The sequence below is a fragment of the Ixodes scapularis genome, unplaced genomic scaffold (assembly GCF_016920785.2).
Source record: "Ixodes scapularis isolate PalLabHiFi unplaced genomic scaffold, ASM1692078v2 PGA_scaffold2__306_contigs__length_199485367, whole genome shotgun sequence".
Taxonomy (NCBI): domain Eukaryota; kingdom Metazoa; phylum Arthropoda; class Arachnida; order Ixodida; family Ixodidae; genus Ixodes; species Ixodes scapularis.
The window spans coordinates 153,620,356-153,640,461 of record NW_024609857.1 but is presented as its reverse complement, the minus strand read 5'-3'; positions in this window follow the sequence as shown (position 1 = coordinate 153,640,461).

Below are 20,106 nucleotides of genomic sequence, written 5' to 3'. Positions count from 1 at the left end.
CCCCATACTAGGCGCATGTCCATGCCAGTTTTCCAAGAAGAAAGCCTGGGCCTAGATTGCTCGATGAGCAATCACCATTATTGCAGAAACCGTTTTTATAAACATTTTGGTGCGTGAATACCTGAGTTCGTTGAAAGTGGTCTTCTCAGCACACATATTCTGCAATTTATTTACGGCACACCACCTGTGCAATGACCCTTCAGTTTTTGCTTCTTAAGCTGTGGACTTGCTAGCATGAATATCTGCCAGCGTATCGATCCCCCCGTATACTGGTACCTCCCTAAAGGAACATTAATAGAGTTGCTTCAGCACTCGATATTTGTTTTTTGGTTATGAGCGTGACATAAAGACCAGTGAACTGAGCAGTAAAATTACACGAACCAACTGGAGTGTACAAAATGACTCCCTTTGTACCTATTATTAATGCAGGCGCAAATGCAACGAAACAACAAATAAAGTAGGAGTGCACATATTTATAAACAGCCTGGTTTCTACACTCCCCACCATGCACTTGGTGCTACTGAGCTAGTCTTGCGGCTACTGAGTACTGTCATTGTGCGGACAAGGTTTTTATTGCCCGCTATTGATGAAGATGAATTATAGGTGTGTTATTTCTAAGCATGTGTTCACAACAACAATACCATCGCTGTTAATGTCATAGTGCTACAGACTGACTCAAATTCATCTACAATGCAGGTGGCCAGGTGAAGCTGAGGGTCATGCCTTGCAAAAGGCCTTCTTTGAGGTCGGTGGGCTTCCTTCGGTCGCGGGTGCTGTTGATTCCTGGAAGCACCCACGACTTTAGGATATTCACAGAGGGCTCGGTGTCCGGCAAGCCGGCCGATGTCGTTTACGATGGTCTACTGCTTGGAGATGGCGGCTGTTCCTGGCAAGCTATGGCTGGTGACGCCCTTCTTCTCTCCGTCATCAGCAGCGGAGGTCGACTACAATGCGTCGCATAGCACAACGAGGAGCATCGTGGAACGGTAAAGCCAGGCTATGCGTCCTTTTTCGACGCTTCAGGGTTTCGGCACCTTGAGGCACCTAAAATTTTTCATATGGTTGTGCCTGCTCTTTACATTTGTTACCATATTTATGTTCTTGCATAGAAGGCTACGGCTGCTCAGAAGCAAGGAAAGGAAGGCGTATTTCTACTCCACCTTATTTATACTACTGGCTATAACCTACTGCCATAGCCTGTATTGTTTATTCTAAGGTTCAGCCATTTGTCAGCTAACTCTATATGTCACATTAATTATTCTATTTCATTCGCTCTTTTCTGTTTGAACTCCAAAATAGAAGTTCTCTGAAACATATCCTTCCTGTTGGTGCTGTATAACTGGGTTTATTAACCTACAAGTTTTTACTAGAAGTTCATACTTTAAAAAAAATATCAGTTGTTATAAATGCCTAAATGTAAAGCAATATTTAGAAAAAAAAAGCAATGCTTGCGATGTGAAAAACAAATTACACATTGGCTTATGCAGGTCCTGTTTTTGGACAGTTTGAGTACAGACATATTCAAACATATCCTCTTAAATACTGCTTATCTCAAACTGCACTTTCCTTGCAGATTTTTGCGAAGAACATTTTCATTATGTCAGTGATGCGATTGCTGCGCCATTTGCCCCAAACTGATTACCCTGCTACCTTCTGCTACATTTAACCAAAATGTGAGGAATTTGCTCCAAGATACTGCCAAAACTTAATGTCACTTTAATAATGCTGAAACTATAATAGCTCGGGCCTCGCTGCCCGGCCGGACCGTTATGATACGCTTACGCAAATGTTCAGGTTTTTAAAACTTTTGATTTTCGTCTCAAATACCATACTATTTGATCACATTTTGTATGAATGACAGATAGTATCTGGAAGTTTCGTAATAATTTTCATTTTAGTCGTCTGGTTATTCTGGAGGGTTAGCTAGTGTCGTTGAGTGCGCTTTTCGCCGCGCTCTGGTGTACTGCAGAGAAGCAAGCAGCACGGAGTAGACATCGCGATTTTGCATGCCCTGCTTCGCCGCAGCGCACCTGCGTGTTAAGCGGAAAGCACTCCTCCAAAGCGACACGCAACACAATTCCTGAATACAACTTCAGCTCGTAAATATGATAGATTGTGAGATCCTAGTGGTACCTTTTTCGAATTCAAGATTTAGTAAGGGTACTTCGGTATTGCAAGAACATTTATATGTGCTCTTTTGTATGTTTATTTATTTATGCCAACTCATTTGTTTAGCTTTCATTTTTTCTATAGGTGTGAGTAGATTAGAACTAAATTGACAGGAGCAGTGGATGGAATCTCGGGAAGAACCTGAATGAGTTCGGCGGGATTGTTTTTAAGTTTCGTTACTGTGCCGTTTTTGCTATGAAGTTCTACAGATAAAATGTAATTTATGTTGATAATCAAATGACAAGTGATTTGCTTTTTATCTGAATTATAAATTGCAGTTTTATTACAACCTCTAGAACTTGAAGGAAGCATCAGTTTATGTGATCAATGTTATTTTACTATTTCAGTGGCATTCGGTACCTAAAATAACCATTCAAAGCAGTTTGTGTTATCCTTCATCACTCACCTTCTCGTCACCTTGTCATGGTGCTTCTCTATGCAACTAAACGCTATAGTTTTGTGTTTGAGGGACTCCTGCTGTGCAGTTGATGCTAACAAAGGTTTGAATGTATGTGAGAAGGCAATGTAGACATTGACTTTAAGTTGGACAGGCCGAAAAATTAAGCTTGACATAATGCTCGCATTGGTAAGAATAAAAATTAATGTGTGCTTATGCTACATAAGTTCTTTTTGTTGCTCCAAAATTGACTTTTGACTGCTCCAAGAGCTGCGCCAAAATGACTCGGACCAATCACATCACTGGTATCTTAACAAAATTTGCGTATCATTAATATGTTAAAATATTCCAGCAAAATATAAAATATTCGGCATAAGACCATGTTGTCAATGGGCTGGAGCGATGATAGACATCACATGCCGACCTCATCAGATGTTCTTGTTAAACCGCTTCGAAAGGATAACAGATCTTGCTCTTTTTATACACTGTGCAGGACGATAGGCCAGCTCAAGCGTAGGTTCCACTGCCTCTATGCTGAGTTGAGGATGCAGCAGAGAGATGCTGTGACATCACTGTCGCCTGCTGTGTACACAACCTGGCCAAGACATACCCTTGCAGCATGCCAAGGACTGTCCTCCCCGAAGAGGTTCCCGTCAAGCCAGTGGCAGCGGGTCGTGACGAAAGCAATGAGGCTTGGTACGCCATCATTTGCCAGTTCATCGGTTGAGCGTAAGTATACTAACATATTGCGCTTGCTGCTTCGCATGGTCTTGAGTGCCAGTGCACTGCGCTGGCAAGGTACTCCCAATGATGTAAAGTCGTCAAACATTACTTTCTAGAACTTATCCTCTGTGATGCAATGTTGATATATAAAATTTTTAATACACTGTACATTCTTTAGTTATATTTCATCTCACCCGACGAAGGACTAGGGCCCATAGCAAATATACCACATGGTTTCAAACAGGCTCGTGATTGGACCCGGCGGCCTGAAGCATTGGGCTTTTTAGTCCATCGTGGGACGAGACGGAGTATAGCAGATCTGAATCCAGAAATCTATTGACAGTCGGAAGTAAAAATAATTTTATTTCTCAGCAGCTGTGTTGGCTTTGTCATATGTAAACAAATACATTTAAATTGCAAATTAAAAACAGCATAATATGTCAACGTTTACTCTTCTCCTAATCGTTTTTTTTAACAATTCGATTTGCAATTCTGCACGCTGTGTTTCCAGTCCAATTAAAGATTTCTAAAGTTTTTTCGTTCCTCTAGTAATTTTTTGACTGATGGTAGAACTTTTCTGCAGCAGTTGCTGCTAGGATCGTTGCCGTGGCAGCTTGTTTAACCCTTTCTGTGCACTTCTTCTCCAGCAGGAGATTCGCTCACTCCAGCTGCTGCTGCCTCTCTGTCTCCTGCAGGAACCACTGTGAAGCCTCCCGGCACCAACGTCAGCTGTACGGCACATTCGTTGGAGCCCGCTGCACCGCCTCCTGTGGCAGACTCTCGTACAGCACTTTCGCTCCCAGAGGGACCAGGCTGTGGATCTATTCCCCTGGAGCTGCGACAAATGCATGTGTAAAAAGTGGTCAGGTTTTGTTCTTGTCAGTACGGGCAAAGAGAACACACTGTGCATAGTTTGTTACCCTGATAAAGACGCCGATGCTGGGCCAAAATTTATTTATACGTGTTGGTGCAGAGGACAAAGTTTGCTAGCTAAGTTGGTTTATATACTGACATGCAGGCTTGAGGTCGGAGCACAGTGTCGTTACTTCTTGCACAATTGCCCAATACATGATGTGGGAAAATGCGCATTTGGTTGTGAAGAGCATTTGCAGGCATGTGTTCATACACTTTCACTGCTAAAGGTTCGAATGCAGCTGTGTAGTTATGTGATTAACAGTTCATAAAATTACTGGTCACATTTCCAGTCATCTTGTTGCACTGTGCACATTAATAGGACAACTTCAAACATTACAGCACATAGTTTCACTGGCATTGATTTTACTCGCGCAGGTTACCCTCATGGGAGTCGTTAACTTCACAACTGGAATGAAGGTAGTGTTTGAGCCAATTTTCCTAAGTTGATAAAACTAGCAACAGGATGGTTGCACTGTGTGTGATATTTTAATTTACATATTGAAAACCTGTTACAGTTAGCATAAGAAAATCCATCGCCACTTTGTTGCATTTATTTTTATTAGATTATGGTAAACAGCTTTACCTCCTGATTTTTCATTGCGTGCCGTCCTATTTCATATATTTGTAGCTTCGGTAAAACTCTTTTAGCCTTGCTGAAAATAATGAGAAATGTGGTAGCGCTTTGTCTTGTCAAATCTTGGAGTGTGCTCTGGAAGACGGCTGCGTGACTTATACTTCGACCCGCCTTTGAGCTTTTGTGGTTGAAATAAAACTGAAGCCAGATTCCCGAAACTTTCTTACGACAAAAGAGCTTGTAAATTAATCTTACGACAAAGCTACAAACTTTTGAGTATTCCCGAAGCAAAATGTTCGCAAGTTTTGCGCAAGTTACAGATTTCGTCGAAATGTGCGCAAAACTTAAAAATATTTCGCTTTGGGAATACTCAAAAGTTCGTAACTTTGTCGTAAGATAAATTTGCTAACTTTTTTTGCTGTAAGAATGTTTCGGGAATCTGGCCTTTATATAAAAGTACTCAGCAGTAATGCTATTAAAATGGCAACATGCCCATCTTGTTATCAACATTTGTCCTCGTCTTTTAGAGCTTCGCCTGGAGCGACAGTTCTGCTTTAATATGACCGGTTCCTTAGCACCATTTACTCGTCACACAATCGGGTCTAGAGACCAGTCACCTACTCTTCCGTGTCACCTACTGTGGCAACCAAACCCGCACAGATTGGAAAAATCCTCGCCGATCGTCTCGCTGACGGCTTCGACGAGGGGCGTCAAGACATGGGAGTTTGGCCCAGCACCTATGAATTAAGGCACAATAATTTCGTCTCGTCTACTATTTACTCGAGTCATGTGCAAAAACAAAGGAGGTGGGGTTCACTGTTCAACCAAGTATGTAAATGAAACTTTCATGGGAAAATCAAAATAAACAAATACTGCATGAGGCATTCTTTTAAACATTCAGTAACTGTGACATAACATTGCTGAAATTGTGGACTATGTAATCATGCAATTTTTACTTTCTTACAGTTTGGCCTGTCGGCCTCGGTTGGCTTGGACCATTGTGCTCTAAAATGTGTGTTAATATTGTGTCCCAAGTTTTGGGTCTTCCACTAGAACGGTTTTACGAGTTCCAGACAGCCTGTGCAGTACTTGTTCATAAACTGCAATAAATGGTCTTCTGATGCTGTAACACTGCTTTTACTGCTGTTCGTAGAAGACGACAAGTCGACTCCCAGCAGAGGGCAAAGGTGCACGAATATACAAATGTCCACATGCACGTTTCTAGGTCTGATTGTCCATATATTATCACTAAAGCAATGCAATATCTTTTTAACTTAAGAACACAATGAACTTACCTGTGAGCTCTTCGTGCTTGTATTAGCTGTACAGCAATCTGGGCTTGTTGAAAAGGTTCTTCGAACACTGCTGTAATTGGTCTGGGGTGCGCAATCAGTCCATGCCTGTCTTTCTGTTTGGGTCGTGATCGCAGCACTGAACTTCCCTATAATTTGATATTTTCGCTGGCCCACTACCCAAATTAGTTGTAATTGTTCATCCAATGTCCAATTCCTCCGCCCTTGCATGCTGATGCTTGATGTCGCCTGACTCATTTTCGATTTCAGATTGGTTGTGATCGGCTGCTACGTAATTATGTCTCTCCTTATAATACTAGCAAAACATCTAGTTATCCCAAAACAAAATAAATTGACGAAAGACAGGCGCAAGAGAAAACATGGACACTCTTTTCATGATAGAAGCCTTGTTTATTTCCCAGTTGTACAAGTCCGACATCCGTGCTTGTTTATGTCCCAGTTGTACAAGTCCGGCATCCGTGCCGGCAGTTTATATTGAGGTAACGGATATTTGCTTCTGAGGAAAGTTTTTAGTCTACATCTTGCCTTCGTTGAACCGTCTCCCGCTGCAAGGGGGTCGTCTCGGTGTTGTGGATGCGCTGCAAATACAATACACGGTGAACTGTACTATAAACCAGACTTCGCGATTAGAGGCAGTTTTTTCGGAGAGATTTGTTTCACTACCATGCGATTGCGGCTCAAGGTAGATTTCAAAAGTGAAAAAAAGGAAAGCTGGACGTTGGTTACAGCGCAAGATCGGCTGACATGACATTTTGATAGCGGGATGATCACATAACCTTCTCGTGAAACATCGCGGCACTCACCTAGGTAATATATTTTGAAGATCCCGCTGACTGTACCATTCGTTGAAACAAGTCCACGGGCGATGCGTGAACTCGAACTTGACGTGACCAGTCAAGCGTAGCCCTGCTCCCACAGCACGCTCGCCGTCCGGCGGTGGGCGAGCTGCCGTCGACTCCGACTGTAGACTCTGTATTGAAATGTTCCTTTCGGGGCACGAGGATGACGCATCTTCGTAAATAGAAATGTTTCCAAGCGTGACGAGCAGCCGTAGCAGCCATATTGTCTGATCCTAGGTACTATTTGACTCTGGCGTCCCTACTCTGCAGGTCACGTGACCTAAAATTCCCCCTCGTAGGGAAATCCGGTTAACCGCGGTTAGTTAACCAGCTTCGAGCGCAAACACGCCCTGGTGTAACCCTGTCTCTATGTGCATGCAGTTTGCAAAGGGACATGCTATCGTTTTGACTCGCTGGAGGCTTCGGTGTTAAGCGACACTTTTGTCAATATACTATCGTGCCCAGGAGCCAAGGCCGGCTGCAAAATTGATAATCCGCAAGCCTTAAAAGCGACGCCCGCGATACAGCACCCTGTACATTTTTAACACCACAAAAAATATAGGTAAATTTAGAGTTGCAAATTTTATTATGTAGATATCTATAACAAGGTACCTAATTTCAAATAGGTGATTGTCATGTTCATTTTCTCTTGAAAAACACGGAGAAGGACAATGCGCAAAAAACAAAAAACCGTAGACATTCTATGCAACCCATGAAATCCTGAAATCCTTTAATAATAATAATCAAAATATTGTTTAAGCCGTGAGACTGTGAAGGAAAACGTAAGAGGACTTGGAACAAAAGAAAGGTTACAGACAAGCGTCTTAATGTTGAGACGCTTGTCTGTCACCTTTCTTCAAATTTTTCTAATATATCTTCAAGTTTTTTTCACAGTCTCAGCGTTTAAACATGAAGATTAATACGCACGAGCTCGCCTGCACTTTGACCATTTTCTCACTAATGATAATAATACAGAATATTTTACGTGCCCCCAAAAAGCAACCATGCAGGTTTTCGCATTGCCTCAAAAAAGAAGATATAAAGAACAAACACAACACACGGAAGTTATCAATTGCTTAAATTGACATGGCTACACATAGTGGGCAAAGTTCACAAAAAATGTACTATATACAGTTTTAAATTTCAACTAGACTCTCGAAGTCCCGCGAAAAACTGAGGTTTCGGTAAAATTCTCCAAGCTGGAGGATCCGATTCAACTGAACTTAAGTTGCATAAGGGATAGTGGCGAGAGTTAAGATATTGATTGAATGTCAAAGGCACTACAATTCCTGGTAACGAGACAAGGAACGTGAAGCTCGACAAAACTCAGAAGTAGGTTGGCATTAATCCAACTCTTTCACAACTTGTGAAAAAAAAAAGATCATGCTCGGATCTTGTATTTTATAAAAGCTAAAACGAGACACTATCAAGAGTAAATTCACAATCAAAATAAAAGCGGCGCTGAAATTGTCCGTCATATATAGGTTTCCCAAGTCACCAGGCTCGATCTAAATTGGGTCATAAAAATCGACACCTGCATGTAGCAATCTAAACTTTTCCTCAAAAGTGTATTTCACAGGTCGGTTTTTTTCTCGTCAAACTACAAACATAGCTCTATTTTTGTAAACAATGGGGCGAAGAGACTTGCCAGCGTCTAACGAAGGTGGCGACGCAGACGACCATGTCGCGTAGTGGGGCGGGATTGTTGCTCGTAATGATAGATGGAGCTACCAATATTTTAGACTGCTCGCGACCAGTGTGGTTTAATAAAATGAACATAATCTTTTTGTAATGTACTTGTAGCAACTAGGTGTCCGCGATGGCGATGTGGCTCACAGAAAGCGAGCCACACGCAAAGACGCACCAGTGCGCGGGTGAAAGAAAAAGAGAAAAAAGCTCCACGAGATATCACTCGGGCAGGTGGCTCGAGAAAGGTTTCGACGGCTACACCTTCAGCTGGCTGGTTCCCGGTCCGGACGGTATCTGTAAATATATCCTGTAAATAAATGAAGGGCCACCTTGGCCACTTCAATTGGTGACCCGGACGTGATGATCGACTCCGAGCACCTGCCATCCAGGGGAACGTTCTCCGCGGCCCAGGGCATGGCAACGAAATGGCATTTCAGATGTTCATGCGGGACGCACATCTACCCACAGCCACCGCATCCGAAGCCTCCGCCACCGCCTCTGCCCCGTCGCGTGTGCCGCCGGCATCTCTCAGCAACGGGCTGCGACCACCTCGCTCACCCCGCCGGCACGGCAAGTCTACGTTCGATGGCATTTTCACCACTGCCGCAGCTCCTGGTGTCGCCCCGGCAGTCATGCCCATCTGTGTGGTGTGGTGCTGGCCTGTCACGGTCGCGTGCTGCCACAACACGTTGGGGCATGGCAAGTCAAGGCGCACCAGTCTGTTCATAAGGCACGTCGCTGACCGTCCAAGGACTCTTCATCACTACTAGGTCAGGCATCTGCTCTCCACTCGGTGCGTCATCTCCGGGAATAATACTGCATCGGTCGCGCAGCTGGCCGCCATCTCCCCTGGAGCCGGAGTGAAAATAGAGCCCGCTAAACTTCGGAGCCAGAGCACTACCGGATCGTTGTTCCCGCTGTCTCCATTTCGCCTGACCGCAACCTTAACCAGAACCTGCCCGGTCCCCGCACGCTGCCTTCAACGTCCGCCGCTTTCTGCCGCGTCATTCTGCTCACAGCACGCCAACAGCAACAGCGCCACTCCTGGAAGCTTCATCGCCTGCTGCTCACGGAATCGCTCCGTCCCCTGCAGCCTGCTGCAGTCCTACAGGCGACGTCTCTAAGGGGGGAGCTATCTGTAGCAGTCAATACGTCCAGCGTCGCCACCAAGAAAGACAACGAATCGATTCCTTGGCGCGAGCCCAACGGCACGGGGATTAAACAGAACGTTTTCACCTCAGCTCGGAGTCGGTCGCAACATCTCTTCCGTCCTCAACATCGAACGCGCTACAAATTGGAGTTATTCGAGTTTGTGCGAATGCCCTTCGGGCTTCGAAATTCAGCACAAACATTTCAAAGATTTATACATGAAGTGACACGCGGGCTACCCTTCGTGTTTGCATACGTTGACGACCTCCTCATCGCGAGCAGTTCCCCGGAAGAGCACGAACAACATCTGCGCTTACTCTTCGGGCAGCTACGCAACTTTGGTCTCGTCGTCAACGCAGCAAAATGTGTCTTCGGCACGTCCGACCTCGAGTTCTTAGGACACCGAGTGACACCCGAAGGCATTCACCCGTTACCTTCGAAAGTGGAAGCCATCAAGGACTTTCCGCAACCCAAGTCACTTCGTAAGTTGCGAGAATTCTTGGGCCTCGTCAACTTCCATCGACGCTTCATTAACAACTGCGCCCAAATTCTCAAACCTTTAACAGATCTGCTGCGCTCACCAAAAGGTCCCACATCACCGGTCGAATGGAATTCGATGGCAGAGGAGTCGTTCAAAACTGCAAAGCAAGCTCTTGTCGACACGGCACTTCTCGTTTACCCACAACCAGACGCACCCACGAGACTTATGGTCGACGCTTCGGATGTTGCAGTGGGAGCCGTGCTACAACAGTACAACCAGACGGACTGGTTTCCGCTAGGCTTCTTCTCACAGAAGTTGAAGCCGGCGGAGACACGTTACAGCACGTTTGGTCGCGAACTCTTTGGCATCTATGCAGCAATACGGCATTATAGACACTTCCTGGATGGCCGGGTTTTCCACGTCCTTACAGACCACAAGCCCCTCACCTTCGCCTTCCACGCTAATCGAACCTCGTATTCGACCCGAGAGGTTCGTCACCTTGCTTATATTTCAGAATATACAACTGATCTGCGCCACGTATCTGGAGCGAACAATGAGGCGGCAGACGCCCTGTCACGCGTCGAGACACTCAGTGCGTCACCTGACCTCGACTTCTCCAAACTGGCAACAGCCCAAAAGAATGACGACAAGCTGCAGAGACTCCAAGAGTCCTCCACCTCACTGCAGCTTCGACCTGTACCTCTACCACTTGCAAACTGCGATGTGGTATGCGACACCTCAACGGGTACGCCCCGACCGTACATCCCGCCCGTTTTTCGACGTCCCGTCTTTCACTCCCTCCATGACTTGAACCATCCTGGTATTCGTGCAACCCAACGACTGATCTGCTCGAGATATGTCTGGCCCAACATCAACCGAGACATTCGCCTCTGGACGCGGTCTTGCACCTCTTGCCAACGCTCCAAGATTCAGCGTCATACAAAGAGCCCACTACACATTTTCAAACCACCAGACGCCCGCTTCGACCACGTGCATGTCGATATTGTCGGACCCCTCCCACCATCCCAAGGGTGCCGATATATCCTTACATGCGTGGATCGCTTTACCAGATGGCCAGAAGCGGTTCCAATTACGGACATCACCGCACAAACCGTGGCACAAGCGTTCATCACCAACTGGATTGCGCGGTACGGCTGCCCTTCTATCGTCACCACAGACCGTGGTAGGCAATTTCAAAGTTCATTCTTCGCATCACTGGCGAAAATGCTTGGAATGTGCCACATCCACACGACAGCCTACCATCCGTCCGCCAACGGCATGGTCGAGAGACTACACCGGCAACTCAAGGCCTCGCTCATCACAAAGGACGACAGGACCAACTGGGTGAACCATCTTCCTTTGGTGCTCTTGGGCATCCGGGCCACTTTGAAGGAAGATGTTGGATGTACAGCTGCTGAACTAGTGTTTGGAACAACACTGCGACTTCCTGGCGAGTTCCTTACACACCTGTCCACTCCACCACCCGACCTTCCTTCCTATCTTCAAGATCTACGAGACCTGCTATCCTCTTTGCGACCGACCTTGCCTCGACAACAAACACCACGGAAAATTTTCATTCACACAGAACTAACAACATGTACACATGTGTTTCTACGTCGTGACTCCGTGCGTCCATCATTAACACCACCCTACGACGGCCCATTTAAAGTCATCGCCCGAGACAAGAAGACTTTCACCATCATCATCAACGGACGAACCGACGTCGTGTCCATTGACCGGGTAAAACCTGCTTTTATGGCAGCCTCAATTTGCGACACTGCATCCGTGTTTTCATCAGTCACCTTGCAGAAGCCGCAAGACAACACTCGCAGGCCTGATCAAGAACCCTCCAACAAACAAAAAACTGTTTCGTGGAGCAAAACTCTACTGCTCCACTAGGGGGGGAAGACTTGTAGCAACTAGGTGTCCGCGATGGCGATGTGGCTCACAGAAAGCGAGCCACACGCAAAGACGCACCAGTGCGCGGGTGAAAGAAAAAGAGAAAAAAGCTCCACGAGATATCACTCGGGCAGGTGGCTCGAGAAAGGTTTCGACGGCTACACCTTCAGCTGGCTGGTTCCCGGTCCGGACGGAATCTGTAAATATATCCTGTAAATAAATGAAGGGCCACCTTGGCCACTTCATACCTATGGCTAAAACAAATAAACGCGGAGAATACAAGCAAAACTTAAGGGAAAAAACGCCTTTGCATAACGACGGCGCTTTTGTTGCCAACGGATTTCGTCTGCGTGTCGTCTGCTTTCTTTCGCTGGTCCGCGACATCTACACCCTCGTACGCTGCTCCTGACGCCACCTATCAATATGCGCACCAAACTCACCCCGCACTCGACTCGGTCGTCTGCGTCGCCGTCCCCCGTTGGCCCTGGCAAGTGTTTTCGCCCTGTGTTTTATAAAGAGTGAGCTACGGTTTGTAATTTTACAAGGAAAAACTTACCTGTAAATACACCTTTTACTAAAAGTTTAGATTGCTACGTGCAGGCGTCAATTTTCACGGTCGATTTTGGATCAAGCCTTGTGACTGGGCACACACTATTCATTGCGTCATTGGGTTTTGTTTCGATTCATGGTTGAGAGACTGTGAACGTGTTAGAAAATTCCAAACCACTGAGGCAAATTCAAACCGCCAACGGAATAATGTGATAGCGGTCTGTTCGGAGAAGAGACATACTTCACTTCAGTTCACTTCACTTTACCTCACATTATTACCTTAAAGACCCCCATCAGGGGGTATTACATAAGGGGTGGGTACACATGGATCAGTTCTTGGGTGCCATAAATATTCAGAGGGAGATATAAGATGCTACATTGTCCATGAAAGTTGATGGGCAGGTTACGGCAGCGATGTTGTGGGAAAGGCCGTTCCAGCCTGAGGCTGCTCGGGAAAAAAATGAGGAAAAAAAATGTGACAGTACGGGCGCGTGGGCGTGCCACTTGGAGTGGATGACCAGTGCGTTGAAAATAAATCAGGCAAAATCAGAACATAAATCAAATTAAGAAGCGGAAAGTACAGCAATGAGGCGGCTACAACTTGTAATAAAGCTGAAATGAAAGGCAAAATTGAATGAAAAAACTTCAACACTCCGCAGTGCATCAGATCCAAATATTCAAAGTCTAGGTTTGGTATTTTGCCATGACACTCATCATCTGGCGGAATAAAATAGGCTCCGCACTGATTCCCCAGCTAAAATCGTAGTGGGTGAACTGCTCATCAGGCACTTGATAATATGCCACCACATTGGACAGTCTGTCTCGTAGGCGTGCCACATCCTCTTCTACCGCAAACCAGTCGCCTTTGCTCCAGTAGATTGCCACGGGAACTTCAACGTGAGACAGCACATACTCCGGTGGTTTGGACTGCAGAAAATAATGACTGGTTATGAATGGCAGATTTTGTTGTTTATATTGAAAATGCCCTGTGCATAATGATAAATAATAGCACACGGAATTTCATCACTATTGATGGTATCTAAAAGGAAATATAATAAAAATTATGCTGATGAGTGAACCGCACTGACTGCACGTATTAAACGTCAAAAAAACGCCGAACAATAAATATTTTGCCACGCCGTTATTCGTGCTTACATACCTTACCACTAATTACAAGCACCGAAGTTCATATCCCTGAAATCTAAGCGGTGTAATGAACGGCCAAATCCCTTCTCCATGCGTGATCCGTTCGCTGTCAGCTCAGCGAGCCAGACTACTGTTCCGTATGGCATGTGGCGTGGTTAAATCGGCGCATGAGGTCAACCAGCCTGCCCAGTATATTCGACGGATGCCGCACCCAGCCGAGTTCCGAGCAAGGATCCGGAGCGACGGCGAGAAGACGACACGGGAAGCAGGGCAGACGGACTTTCAAGCCCAGGCCGGATTGCCGAGAGACGAAATCCGAAGAACATCCGGCGGCGGCGCTACCAAGCCAAGAACAATAAAAGTGCGAGGCCGCGATGAGCGCGATGCCAAAGATCTCAAGTTCGGCGCGGGGGCGATCTGCAATGTGGTACCCTCGTGCGTTTGCGCGTGACAGCGCAACGGTACGTGCCTCGGCGCCAACCGTACCAATGTGTGTGCTGTGTGTGCGGATGCAGGAAGGCGTGGGGGCTGACGTCGCCGCCATTGGTCAAAGAGCTGGGGGCGTGTGCCCAGGGAACTCTTATAAAAGCAGCAGCGAACGGCTGCTATTGTTCATCTTGCTTCTTTGGTTTTCTACGTGTACAAATGTAAATTAAACGTCTACCGAAAAGTAACCCGGCTTCCGAGGCCCATCTTCCTGATGTCCTGGTCGGTACCTGGCTCCGGCGGAGCCCGACAACAAGGACTACCCTGGGTTCGCTACAGCGGACAGACAGCGTCTCAGACTCAAGGCAGTTTTAAAAGCAGTCTGTCCGCTTTCGTTTCTCCCTTTCACTTTTTCATAGTTTCCTAGGTAGTCTCCAGTTTTAAACGTACTGATAAATACCCATTAGCTAGCCTGCCCTTTTGCCGTTTTGTTGGGCTAAAAATATTACGATATATAATATGTTTTAAAAACGTTTTAGCAAAGCGGTTTCGCATTTGAGGAAACACGCATAAAGTCTTTATTTCACGTCTAAAATCTCACATAGCGATTTTTTTTTTGTGCGTGGAGGGTGACGAAAAACCTTTCTATAGTACTGATATGACGTCACGCTCCTTGCCGCTGCGAGACGTTAAAAAATATTAGGGATATACGCGGTCGCGGATCTTCAGCGCCTATCAAAGCTATGCACGCGACCTCTTGTTTTTTTTTTTTTTTTTTTTTTTTTTAATATGACAAAAAAATACTTCGCGACTGGTGCCAGTGCAGGGAAATATAGACGTTTGCAAGCACGGCGCCTGACCGGTTTTAAAAGCTTGCCAAGGCAAAGCTTACGTGCACGCTGCACGTGCTTGCACGCATATGGCACCAGTGAGGTGCCATGCTTGCAATTGTCAATACATAGAAAGCTTGCAATTGCTCATGCGGCACTCAAGCGACACTCGCTTGCCAGGCAAAGGATTTTTTTATGACATGAAGACTTGTTGGAGGCTTTTCCTGTTGTCGTGCGTTTAGTTCCATTTTCATGGAAGACGAACGTGATATTCAGATTTACGGTAGAAAACTACGCTAAAATCGAACTCTGTCTCGTATTTAAAAGAAGTGTTTCCACTTCCAATCGAAGCAGCACTCAAGCTCCAATATTTATATATTTACTGCCTTAAACGCTTCAGAATGGTGTCATATAAAAAAAATTCATCGTGAAAAATATTCTATTTAGGACACGCGCTATTAAAAAAAAAAAAAGAAAAACAAGAACAAAAAAACAGCGTGCATTCCTTTCCTAGAAGTCACTCCTTTGGGATCCTTTTTCTGTTCACGTTCCACCACGCAGGAGTTTTGAGAATAAAGATTTAGAATTTCGGTAACACATATTAATGGCTAACATCAAAATATACTTTGAAGGAGCGTGTCTAGCGCACGACGCCGCCGCTTTGTAAACGTCAAAATGAAATTTGTGAAGTGGCTCCGTCGTGACGTCAACGTGTAGACGTCGTCTCCTGGCGTCTCTTTTTCATCTTTGCTTTGAAATTTAAAAATGGCGACGACCAAGGGTTGGGCCACAAGCGAGCGCGAGGTTCGCGAAGGCTCGGTAGATTGAGTGACGTTCTTCGGTAATGATATTGGGTCGTTGAGAAAGAATTATCTGAACGTTCGCAGACGCTGGGACTAGCACCCTACGAAGCGCCTGACAGAGAGCCCTAAGGTCCCAATCAGGACGTCGCCGAGTCGTCGGTACTTTCGCCTGCTTCCGGTTTGTAGAGCCTCGACAAAACAGACTGGTAAGATCGTGTTGCATGCAGCGAGCAGGTCTCCTGCGGGAATCGCCTCCGGCCACGCCATTTTTCCCGCTTCATTTTTTGGAAGTTTTTTATAGGGTCAATTTCGGTTCTAACAGTGCTGGGACAGTCTTTGACGAAGCACCAACTCGACATTGCATTTCACGTCGGTCATCAAAGCCCTCTCCACTTCATTTTCAACTGTACCACTTTTGAAAGTTTTTTCTTTCAAACGCTTAAAGAAAACAGCCGCGAGTTGCAACTGGTGCTTAAGCAAAGAGGCAGGCAAACTGGTTAAGAATAGGCATGGTAAACCAAGAGCGAGAGGACAAAAAAGGAACGACAGACACGAAACTTCCTGTTTGTACGTTCCTTTTTCCCCTCACTCTAGGGTTATTGTGTCCACCTGGCGCGTCTTCTGGTTACGCACGCATTGCCGGCGCTTTTTAAATTCGAGAGCGAGCGCCTGAGCGAAAATGACAGTTCCAATAAGAAAAGAGCATAACAAAAAAAAAAAAAAAAAAGAAAAAGGGCGGCGCGCTAAATTATTTGACCTTACTGGGAAGCGCGGGAACTTAAAATTCGGCTTTCTGAAAATCTTTTTTTCTTTCTCCTTAAATACCTGGTTTACTTTGGTCAAGGTTTGAGTCAGTTCCAAGTTTCTTGTCGAATTATTTCTTGACTTAAAAAAAAAATTGATTTTAGGGGTGTCGTGCCCTTTTAAGAGTCGCTACTAGTTGCCGCAATCCATGAACTATATTGTGAAAAGGAGGAAAGGCAATATTTATTTAGTTTTGTACCTTGTATTTTAAGCATTCTTTTTCTTGCGGGGGGGGGGGGGGGGGGGGCGGATGCAGGTGTTCAAATGTGCATGTAAGTGGTTCTTTATTTATCACATCACATGTGACATGACGCACCAGCACTAGACAACGGAAGGTAAGGTAAATTCGTCGAATCAAGATTCACTATGATGCACGTACAATTAATTACTTTCCTAATTTCACTCGTCCCTTTACCCAGCTCCCGTCTGGAAAACGTTCCAATACATTGCAAACGACTTTGTAGTGATGGAAAACAAATATTTTGTGGCTCTCTTACTAGCCAGCTTTTGTTAAAAAAAATTGTACATTTTCATGGCTTCACTACGTCATTCCGCTGAACAAATCTTCACGTCAGGCAAAACAAAACAAAAAAAACAACTTTTGGAATAATCTGAATATTGGTCGACATGAACTCTATATTCCGCGTTCCAACACGTCCCGAATGTCTGGAAAAAATTTTTTCTTCTAATGTTTATGTGTGTGTTTGCGTGTGTGTGTGTGTGTGTGTTTGTGCGTGTGTGCGTGTGTGAGTTTGTGTGTGTGTGCGTGTGTGTGTGAGTGTGTATGTGTGTGTGTGAGAGTGTGTGTGTTTGTGCGTGTGTGCGTGTGTGTGTGTGTGTGTTTACGGGACGCCCACTAACATCCACGTGCTACATAAGAACACGGGTGGCAACAATCTTTAAATAATACCAATGCGCTGTCTTCCTTTGCATCAATTACTTAACTCAGCAAACCTTTCTAGCCGTTCTAAAAATTATACGCCGATCCGTTTTTCTAACGCACTTGTTCCTCCGCCACGGCGTGACGTTAAACTGGGAGAATGAATACGTACCTTCCCATATTTTTCGAGGTTCTTTATAATCCCGTAGTCAAACTTTCGCAAGCAATTGCAACGTATCAGCTGAAATAGATATTTATATGAAAAAACAAGAGCTACAATCAACTTGATAAAAACTAAGATCCGCGGCGTCAATGAACACATGAAATATACGATGGGTTTCAAAACAGCCTTATTTTGGAATTCTAAGAATATAAAAATAACAACTATTTCGACTCTATGCATGCTGAAAAACAGCGCGACTGGGACGAGGACAAAAGTCGAAGAGAATACAAGACAAGCGCTGACTATCAACTGGTTTGTTTATGGAACATAAGAAAGAAAAACAATCAAATAAAAAAAAAAAAAAAACATGGAGTCAAATGTTCACGCGCTTGCTTCTCGCCTCGTAGAAAATGTCACATTCTTCTTTTTTCATATGATTGTAGAACTTGTTTTCTTCTTTCTTTCCTCGTGAGCTCTTATTCTAAATCCAGAAAGTTCACCTCGCTGGGGGTCAGAGTCACAGAAGGTTGGCTCACACACGAACCGTTGTTCTTCGTGATGTTGTACGCTTCAACCATATCTCGGCACGTTTGGTCATGGTGTTGATATAGTATAATGGTGTATTCTAAGCGCGGTTTGCACCGGAAATCTCGGAAATGTACCTCTAGATGTGAATACGCGGTGCCTTTCAAGGAGCTGTGGTGCTCTCTGAGGTGGATATTTAAGCAACGGCCAGTCTGCCCGATATAAGAGCGCTTACAAGAGAAGGGAATGCAATAAACCACGCCTTTCACGCACGACAAAAGCTTTTTCCCATGCTTTACCTTGCATATGTTATATTCTAATCTTGAGTTTCCACCCTGCGTACGCGTAAAACGAAACATAATCTACTTAGTTTTGTTTTTGGCTGAGAGGACAACATACAGCTCATATCTGGACGCGACTTTTTTAAGTCCGTGTGAAATGTGGGGACGACAAGTAATAACTGAATCTTTTTTTAGATGCGGAGCATCTCTTGCTCGGGTCTATGTCCCGCGGCGTCGTAGTCCGCACTCACACTACGCATGCGCAGCTCTCCTCCTTGCCTCTCTCCAACAGCTGCGCGTTACTCTCTCCGCTCTCTCTCTCTACCAGCTGCGTGCACTTCGCGTGCGTTCGCTTCTACTCACACCGCGCGCGCATGCGCAACTCTCCTCCTCTCCTTCAAGTGTGATTATAAGCAGCGGTAGCGCGCTGCGCGCGTTCAGTTCACCGCTGTTGACTCCACTTCACTCCGTTCTTCCGACGAAGTGTGATGGAAGCAACAGTCCCGTCAGTTAGTGGGTTGGCGCAAGCAAGCGTCAGCACCACCCCACAAACTAACAGCAACGCTACGTCCACTGAAGACAAAGCTGCGCAGCGAAGGGCACGCGACGCTGAGCGCAAACGCTTGAAGCGAGCGGCAGACCCTGAACTACGGCAACGAGAAGCGGCGTCCATTCGTCAACGTCGAGCGGCGGATGCTGAACTACGACAACGTGAAGCAGCGGCGGTTCGAGAACGTCGAGCAGCAGAACCTGAGGTTCGGGACCGTGAAGTTCAACGTAAACGTACGAAGCGAGCGGCGGAACCCGACCTTTGAGAACGGGAAGCCGCGTTGGTTCGTGAACGTCGAGCAGCAGAACCTGAGGTTCGGGACCGTGAAGTTCAACAACGTTACTAACACCGTTAATAACACCGTTAATAACGATCCGCGATGCTCCGCATCACCCCATAGTTCCCCTCGGGAAGATGGTGTAATTTTTGTTTTCTTTTCTAACCGTTTTTTCCAACATGAAATTGGAACTAATCTTTCCTATTCTTATTAAACTTTCGCATGCTGATAAAATACTAGATTCTGGATATCCCCATGTCCTAATCCTTTCAATCTGGGAAGTGAAGCTAACGCCCATTGTGTGAGCACATGATTTTGTTAAAGCGGATTTCAAATAGGAATATACTATGCCTCTTTTTACGACTTTCAAATGTGCTGACTGGTAATTCAGCAGACTCTTTGATGTTCTAGGATGGTAGAAAGAGCAAATGTGTTCTTTCTTAAATTCATGAAGGAGATAAAAAAAATGAATTCGATTCTTTCTAAGAGTCTCATAAGTCAACCTAAGGCCTTGACCAAGCTCATGGAATACCTTTAGGGCCGGTTGCACCAACGTCGCTTAGCGCAAAGCGGAGCTTAGCCGGGAACTTAAGCTTAGTTCCGGTTTCGTTCGGTTGCACCAAACTCGCTTATCGCTAAACCTAGCACTAAACTACGCTTAACTTAAGCGCTCAACATTGGGCGCTTTGCGTTTGGTTGTTTCTTAATCCTGGATTAAAAACAT